Raw genomic sequence first — 8,150 nt, forward strand, 5'->3', positions numbered from 1 at the left:
ACTTGACATTGTTAAGGGAAGCAAACTGAGAGTGGTTAGTCAGAAATTGGGCAATCCAGTTTAGAATGTCCAGTGGCAGATTTAGTTGGGAGAGCTTCATTAGTAGACGCTTGTGTGGTACTTAGTCGAAAGCCTTGGCGAAGTCAAGAAAAATAGCATCTGTTTGTAGGTTAGTGTCAGGGTTAGCATGCAAGTCGTGAAGAAAAAAGGCTAGTTGAGATTCGCATGAGAGGCCTTCTCGAAATCCATGCTGAGAGGGATTAAAAAAGCCGTTAGAATCAAGGAACTGCATGATCTGCGAGTATCTGATATGCTTCACGAGTTTGCAGCACACTCTGGTTACAGATATGGGGCGGTAATTTAGCGCACAGTCTCTGTTGCCTGCTTTGTGAACTGGAATGACCTTCTTACACTTCCAGTCGTAACGGAGAATTCCCGAGGAGAATGACTGGAAAAACAGCAATAGTAAAAATGTGCCTAGTGTTTTTTAAGAGCCTGGAATTTATTTCGTTCATACCAGTAGAAGATGACAACTTTATTTTTTCAATTAAGGACAGGATACCTGAGAAACTAATGCTTATTGGTGGCATTTCAGGTAAACCAACAGAAAACAGCCTGTTTCACTACGGTTAGGTTCATTCGTAAAGACAGCCGAAAAGGTTATATCAAATACATTAAATATGCCAGCCATTCCTGGCAATTTCACCTTGGAATGTCTGGTCACATAGCTGCAGCAGGTTCTGTTTCCAGCTGGAAAATTATTTCCGGCCAGTTATGGGGAGCCCCAGTAAAGAAAGTGCGATTACCACCCAGAAACATCATTTGAAAATCTTGTTTCGGGCAGGAGTAAGGTCAATTTCCAGCTGGAAAATCTGATGTCTAACTGTCCATGGAAAGCTTCCGACTGGAAATGCTATTTGCAGCCGAAAATCCCCTACTTCTATTCAAGTAAGTTAGCTCATTGATTGATTTGTAAAATTTCTTTACGCATTTTTGACATGATATTATATATCGGATTCTGCCTATAATAAACTATTTCGCGATCATCGAGCTGTTTCATGTATCGAGGTTCGACTGTAGTCGATGTTGACGATGTCCCTCTTCTGAAAAACTCGGCTGAGTCTGCTCAAGACTGTCCTGCCGTCCCTGTAGAAGCAGTCCACAGTGACCGTCACTTCCCGGATATTCTGCCCCTCTCTGGCTTCCACCGTGGCGGAAGAGACAAAGACTTGCATCACTGTGTCCTTCCTGCCCGAGAAGAGATAGACTGTAGGCTCCAGGGTGGGCCCAGCTGCCGTGGATTTCCCATTCATGGTAGCCTGCAAAACATGTGTTTGCATTTTGGGCTACATGGAGCAGGAACTGCAAAACAATATTTACCATGAAGAAAAACAATCAGTTTTAAATGACAGCTTTCTTTGCCTCTTTCTTCCACGCTGCCGATGCTTGCTTGCCAAGTAGAGAACATGGGTCACTAGATATATGCTATGGGGTATGCAGCCTATTCTTTGCCAATCCCCAAATATGGACATGCGCTACTGAGACGCAAGGGGCGCAGAAGCCTTAAATGTATTTACATATCAACCATATTCCTTCGTGCATAATATCCTCACCGACACCCACTTTGACATAAAGAGCTATCAGCTATAGGCATTAAGGCTGTGCGCGTATTCTTCGCTACAGCTACTTCGCCAACTCCAACAACCTTTGCAACATTTACATTCAAACATTGGATTAGATATGCAAATATTCTATGAAGCCGGACATGTATGTTCACCTTTTCTCTGTAACGCTCCTTTATGTGGTCCCACCAGTCCGCCTAGCCTCTGCAATGCTGGCATGCTGTGCTACCGAGGTCCACTGTTCTGCCGAACCATTGACATAGCAGGATGAGACACGGCACCACTAACATTCTTATATTTCTGTTTCTGTGTGAACTTCAAGGCCATCCTCCTACTTGCCATCCCCATCAGTTTTTTGTGGCGGTTTCATAGCTTCCCTGGCAGCCCCCCGGCCTTGATATACATTGCCGTGTGCAAATCAGAGTTCTTTTAATGTGAAGCTTTCTTTTTTTAAAGTTTCCCCTCATGGCGCGTGGTTCAGAGCTTGCGTACATGGAAGGAGCATGGCAGAGAGGTAAGAAGATGCTAGAAACTCGTTTGGACCCTTGCTCTGGTCGAACGTGCACAATGGCTTCTGGAGCTCACTGGGCTTCAATCGCCACATTAGCCTCTCCACAGCTGTAATTATCCGTGACTGCCCATAAAACCACTGCAGAAATTGCTGTGCTTACCTTTCTACTTCACCCACATCCAGAGGGAAGCTAGAGAGAATGGTAGAGAGGAGGGGGAAAGAAGGCAGAGAATGGGTAGAACCGATGCAGTCGCGAAACGAGTGAACATCGGCCTTGCCACTCTTCGCTCGTAGTTCTCATACAAAGAGGAAGGGAGGGGATATGGAAAAGGTGACGTGAGAAGGCAAGGAAACGTTGCTACTTGAGACACGATAGCGGTTGGGAGGAAACTAGATAAACTTAAGTTCTAGGTAGGGTGACATGACAACCCCCTCCAGACCGCCACTAGCCCTCCCCATGCTTTCAAATTCAGGCTTTCCTTTTTGTCCATGTCCTTCTTTCTGTTCTGTGGGAAAGGAGCGGGGTTCGTCGGAAATATTCGGGGCGGGGGGGGGGGGGGGTTGACTCCCTAAACCGTTTCCTGCCCACTCCCAGGTTACGCCAACTACCTGTCCTATGTCACTTACATTGCCGGTGGCAGGACCTGAGGGTAGTGATGGGCCAGTCACTAAAATACAACATAAAAAAATATTAGCAACTGCATGAGGAAAGGCAAATAGGTACGCTTCTTTGCGTGGACACCATATCCTCCTCAGACCAAAAGGCACCTGAGCTGTTTAACTGCTTTACAAGTTCAGTTCTTATTACCGACTGCTATGTTACCAACGTGAAAAACCCCTATTTAAGTTTGACTACCCCAGTTAGATGCTGATGGCAGAATCTCCATGAACACGGAGAAAGTAACTGTCAATTCATGTTGTCGGATAAAGCAGCTTTTCTCTCTTAAAGGGACACTGAAGTGAAAAATGATTTCTTCTGCATCAGTAAACTACCGTTCTACAACACCAAAAACACCACTCTTACAACGATAAGACCTTTGGTAAGCCAGAAAAAGCTCAAGAACGAAATACAGGTGGTGCCGCCTACTAAGGTTCCCGCATCTGGGGGCTGTGACGTCTTGGATATTGATGGCAACTTCTAGGGCCTACTAATTATATATAGCGGAGCAGATTGACTACGTTGTGTTCTAAAGGAACCCAATATTAAATATGGTAAGTTTCGGGAACCTTTATTCAGCCAACGCGGCCGAAATGTGAAAACATACTATGGAATCCCTGACGTCACATTGAAGTGCCGGCGCTGGGGTTACGGCACGAAATTCAAGTACTGATACTTGGACCTTCATTTCCTCATCTAATAATGAAACTATTTTTTTTAAATGACTGCCTCCAGGGTTCTCACGCAATGCTTCATTAGTCTAAACTGATTTATTGTTTCGCTTTAGTGCCCTTTAAAGAATGATGAACACTTAACATCATGGCTTTGTCTCTTGGCAACTCGCGGTACTCAAAACATTCTGCAAGGGTGCTTTTTGTCATCTGCACCTACGCAATGGTCTAGATCAAGTTAATGCCAATCTTTAGGAAAGCTGACAGCAGAAACTAGCTTAAACCACTTCCATATAGTTCCTCAAGCACCAGACATTATATCCTGGAAGAATATTCTACATAGTCCCTTCCAAGAATTTTGAGAAGTATTAGAGACAATGTGCATTTGAAACTACAAGGGCTCTCACGAGGATATCCAAAATCGCGTCATTAGTATTATTCACAATCAATCCTACACTGTCTGTATGTTACTATTCTATAACCTTGCAACTTTATAACAAATTTACTAAGGATTCTGATACTGAAAAGAATGTGGCCCAGTCACTGAACTCCGGAGGTTACCACTCTTTAGGCCTTGTCATATCTTGTCCTAATCAAAAAAACGCCAACTACCTTGCTTAGCTTTTTTTTTAAATGTTGTGTGGCTTTACTTGTTAGCACCTGCTAACAAGCGGTAGCATGCTTGAAAGGATAGTGAGCACAGAGTGTGACAAGAGGAATTGCAAGTACGATGGATGAGGATTATTGCTTGAGGACAAGATAAGTACCAGAGGATAGTGAACGGAATGATTTGTATTGATTCAGTTATTAAAGCGTAATATACGAAGATGAAGAGGAGACATGAAGAAACTGGACTGTGTACTGAATATCAAGGGATATTTCTTTATTGGAACAAGCATTTTATATTGATGCATGTGTGTTTTGTAGGATGGTGGCGTGATGGCGTGTCATTATGGTGAGCATGTGTGAGAAGAAGCTTGGTATCTCAATAAAATGCTTGTTCCAATACAGTATCAGTCGATAGCCAGCGTATAGTCCCTGTATCATCACATCTCTTCATCTTCATATTTTGCACTGCAATAATTATAAAGCACCAGAGAGCATACATTTTTTTCATGCGCTGCTACAATATGTCACATGTCAAAATATATGCCAAGTTCACCATCTTCCTTGTCTGCCAGTTCCCTTTCCAAGCTAATTTGCCAAGGGCTATTTGGAGCAACTAGGTCCTGGAGGGGGACTGCTACTTCTAGATTTCTGGACGTCGTCAAGGTTGCAGTTTGGATCACTGCTTGGCCCTTCTTGTCCATTGCTGCGAGACTGTGGTTCACCATGCACAGCCATGCCGCGAATAAAAAAATATGCGTTGCAGCTAACTGTTTTTGGTTGTGTACAGTCAGCTATATGTAAAGATGCAACTTTATTCATTCCATTAACCCTTTTAGGGTCGATTTTTTTCGCCATATGGGACCGCCCAGGGTCGATTTTTTTTATTGCACATTTAAATTCTTCAGAGGGACCTATTTCGAAAAAAATTTACCGTAATTTTTCTAGGGTGACCGTAAAGTGAGAAAAAATGTTTTCCATTGGCATAAAAGTATTGTTTATTCATGAAAAACAACAAAAAATAGCAGATAAAGTTATAAGAAGTAAAAAAAAAATTGGCGCATTGTTATATACAAAGTCCACACGAGAAAAATACGCAAGAAGAATGCGCACACGAAAATTTTTCGCAAGTCTCAAATGTTCCTCTTGCACTACTATTTATTCAGCGTGTGGTAGTCCTTGAAGCATGGCTCCACACAGAGCGGTTTGTTGCACACAGCGCACATGTACCTTGTGTCCTTGCGATATTTTTGCTGCCGAGTGGTGTAGGCGCATACGTGGCACCTCCTATGGGTACTGCTTCCCTGAGCAGCCGTGGGAGGAAAGCTCTGAATAAAGGGCCAAAAAAGGAAACGCATGCACGGCGGCATCCTTCGTATGCGGACCCCTGTGAGTAACAAACGAGCGAGTAACAGGCGGTCAGCCTTTGAGTGATAAGAACGAGATAGCCATCAGTTTTGCGAGAGAAAGAAGCCGAAGCCGCATGCGGAACAAAACCGAAACTAACCGCCGCGCGCCTGCGAAGGCGCCAATGTGCGAGTGGTAGCAGACGCTCCGGAGCAAAAAAAGAACTATACAACGAAAACCGAAAGAGAGAGACGCGAGAAAAAAATTCCATGTATTCCCACATAGTGGCAGCACATGCCAGGCAAGAAAAAGTTAGGAAATTAGCGCGCGTTTTAAACGTACAGACGGCGCCGTAAATATACGGCATCGACCATTTTCGGACCTGTTCGCGGCGCCGTATATTTACGGCGTCGACCCTCAAAGGGTTAAATTCATTCTATGCCTGTGCGTATGCTGTGCTGATCAATTGGACACTTTAATGCAAAATGGGAAAGGGGATCTGCAAGAAGGTGACAGCACACAAAAAAAGCCCCTATCCATGTTTCCAAAATCAGAGTTATGATATTTCGAGGTCGATTCCGTTTCCGAGAAAGAAGCTGAATTGTTATTGCAACATAATGACTATCATTTTCAAACTGGAATGAAGATATTTCACTCTTCCCGATTGTTTCACTCAAATAAGTTCCGTCTCTCAGATTCACAGCTGACCTCCAGATTAAACACACAGATTTCGGTCAAAGATGTTTACGTATATGAGAAAAAACAACAAAACATTAGGCCTGTATTACAGCACCCAAACCAGAGGAGCTGACCCACACGCCACATAACACAGCTAAAGCTGTCTGATGACTGCAGTTCATACAGACACCTCACTTGTGTGTACATGGTGTGAAGGACAAAGGTACAACCTGTGGAGGCAAGTCTAGGCATTTTCATGTCAGATGCTAACGACAGAAACGAAATGTGTTTGTTCGCTATGCTGCTTTCACACTTAGCAGGCAACAATGTGGCTGCCATGCAAGTAACGCTGCTATAGTAATTTCACTCAGTGTGTTTTGTTAGTTACATTTTCATTTGTGACGCCTTCTATGGAATAACCTACTTCACATAACAACTGCAAGATGTGGCCATAAGGTTATCAGTGCACCCTTGTGCTTCGAACATGTCTCATACTTTGTTTGGTTGCAAGCGTAAGCACAAACTGTGGGATGTGGCCACTGGTTGCAGAAACGCGCCACTTCGTATGTCCGGTGCTAAAGACTTTCCGATCTTTGATGCCTCCCATGTCACATAGTGACATCATATTTTGCAACATAAAAGTATGACGCCTAATGTTACATTCAATTAAGAGATACTGTACATTCTCTTTCGTATGTGATGCACTATTTATTAGTCCCAAACCGTGCGGTAAAGTTATTCTAGCCTTCCTAACGTTCACCTGCTACGTGTGAAATGTGCTGCGTTGTGCTTGGCATTCAGTCGTGGTTCGTGCAACTTGACTAGATTCACACTGGACAACTCAAAATGGCGACAGAAATGCAGTTTCATTAAACCACTAAACCGTTCCACAACTTACGCTAGTTCGCTGAGTTTGCCAGGCGCTGCAGGGATGTCTTGCTGTGCCGTACTGGCCTTCAGCAGCAGGCCAAACTCCGAGAGACTTGTTTGGTGCACGTTTGACGCCCTTTCTTGCTGCCACATGAGGCGGTAGCACACCTCCTCCCGCCGCACACCGTACGGAACATGTACTCATTACGAATCATATCGTTTTCTTGGAGGATATTCGTTGAATGACCTACGTGGGGCACATTCTTTCTGCAGAATGTGAACAACTGCACGTTCCTGCGTCCCTCCGGCTCCTGCATTTCGTACAGAGTGCTGTTGTCGTTCACGGCCTTGAGTATTATCTTGCTCTGCAGGTAAACCACGACTGAATGGTCAACGTCAGCTGCGGAGCAGAACTTGTTAGATAAGTTGAAGATGCCGAGGTCTCCCGCTTCGAGGTCACGAGTGCCAGTGGTCATTTAGCTCATGGGGAGAGCGAGGGCATTGTGAAATGCACTTTCGCTCTGCTCGACTGGTGAGTGCTCGGGTTGTTCAGTAATCCACATGAGCGTCGCCACCCACATGTCGTGTTCCACTTCGACGGCGACTACAAACAAATCTAAATCTTCTAGGACAGCACTCTCCTTCAACAGCTTGCTGAATGACCTTATCTTTCTTCCGTTGCAGTATGCCACTGTGTCTGGCACTAGGACCAGGACGCTGGGGGTTTAACAGCGGATACCAGACCCATAATCTTGGAGTTAGGGAAGAACTCCTTTGGGTCTAGCAGAAACGCGGCGATATCTTTAGGTGCCCCAAGACGGTGCTCGGCACAGCGTCATCATCTTGCGTGAACATAGCAGCTGGCCGAAGCAAAACGAGAACAATGTAAAAGCTGGAGCCAACGTTTCGACAAGTGGACTGTCCACATGTATCGTTGAAACATTGCCTCCCGCTTTTACCGCAGCTGGCAGGAGGTTCCAGGTGTGCACTGCAGCAGGAAGAATTTTTAACAATCATTCAACCAATGCCAACAATAAAGGTTATGCATCCAGATCCAATAGGTAGTACATTCTTTAAAAGTTTCATATCCTGTAGCTGTAGCTATGACGGTCAGAAGAATTTATTGAGTGGTTGGTGAGCCTTAAAGGGGCATTGCAAAAACTTGTCTCGCATTTCTTTTTATTTAC

General features: G+C 44.5%; 1 long non-coding RNA gene across 1 annotated transcript; it reads right to left on the bottom strand.

Annotated features, from left to right (window-relative positions):
• Nucleotides 1–589: 589 nt before the first annotated feature.
• On the bottom strand, nucleotides 590–7,937 carry LOC135899289 (uncharacterized). Its single transcript, XR_011511621.1, has 2 exons — nucleotides 6,992–7,937; nucleotides 590–1,319 (listed from the first exon to the last, which is right to left on the bottom strand). It is a non-coding gene; the product is annotated as an uncharacterized lncRNA (long non-coding RNA).
• Between the last annotated feature and the right edge of the window lie 213 nt (nucleotides 7,938–8,150).

This window comes from Dermacentor albipictus, chromosome 1 (assembly GCF_038994185.2).
Source record: "Dermacentor albipictus isolate Rhodes 1998 colony chromosome 1, USDA_Dalb.pri_finalv2, whole genome shotgun sequence".
NCBI lineage: Eukaryota > Metazoa > Arthropoda > Arachnida > Ixodida > Ixodidae > Dermacentor > Dermacentor albipictus.